Here is a 1,268-nt window from a genome sequence, read left to right on the forward strand (position 1 = left end):
ATAACAAAAAAACAACAAAGTGAGGACGTGATACGGATAGTGTTATTGGACGCTCGGGAAAGGAAGGAGAGAGAGCATGACGTTTCGGGCGGAGCCCTTCGTCAGAAAGACAGAAAGTTCGGAGAATGGAAAAACGGAGGATGACGAAAATGGCACCGATGCCCACGAGGTTACATTGTGAAAAGGTGTGTGTGTGTGTGTGTGTGTGTGTGTGTGTATACATATGTCCTCGTATACACACATATATATGTATACTTATATATGTGTGTGCATGTGTGTGTATTTATACATGTATGTGCATATGTATGAATATATAGGCACTCGCAGATATATGACTGATTTTCTTTTTTCCCATGAATCAATATTACAGTTTTCTTTGCTGCCCAACAAATCCTTTTTGTCTGCTCCCACAAACTAAACATATCAATTAACATCTCAAACACACGCGCGCCTACACGATCATATAGGAAGAGAAGATAGAGGAAATGAAAGAGAGAGAGAGGGAAAGACTGGAGAAAAAGATAGGCGGAGAGAGAAGAAAGAATGAACGAGAGAAACGAGGCGAGAGAAAGGCGGAGAGGAGAAGAGGAGAAGAGTGAAGAAAGTATAGAAAGATAAGGATATTAATAGAGAGAGATGTGGTGGAGTTAAAAGAAAGGTACATATTCGCTTGTTTAACGTAAAAACGTTTAAGAGTAACATCTTCAGTCTATTTAGATGTATTTATTGCATACAAGCATGCATCAACAAATCTATGCATACATCTATGCCTTTCGTCCCTCCCTCACTATTTCACACAAACGCACACACACACACGGACGCAAACATATGCACACATATCTATGTGTGTGTATATATATATATATATATATATATATATATATATATATAAACATATAAACAGGTGTGTGTGTGTATATCTTTGTATGCTTTCTATAAGATACTGAAATAGTATTTATATATTTGCATTTATTTGTATTTAAGTGCTAACGTTCAGTTTTTCATGGCGTACATGCGTACATTCATTTATATCCTCACAACCGTTCTGTCTTTCTTTCAACTTTCTTTTTCTCTACCCCCACTTCTCTTCCTCCTCTTCCTCTCTCTCTCTCTCTCACTCTCTCTCTCACTCTCTCTCTCTCTCTCGTGCGCGCACATGCACATTCGTAAACACGTACACATACAAATGTAAAAATAAATACTCAACTTATAAATCAGGAAAATCTGGTGATTTTTTTTTTGTTATCAATTCTAATATAGCAAAAACA

The sequence above is a fragment of the Octopus bimaculoides genome, chromosome 1 (genome assembly GCF_001194135.2).
Source record: "Octopus bimaculoides isolate UCB-OBI-ISO-001 chromosome 1, ASM119413v2, whole genome shotgun sequence".
Classification (NCBI taxonomy): domain Eukaryota; kingdom Metazoa; phylum Mollusca; class Cephalopoda; order Octopoda; family Octopodidae; genus Octopus; species Octopus bimaculoides.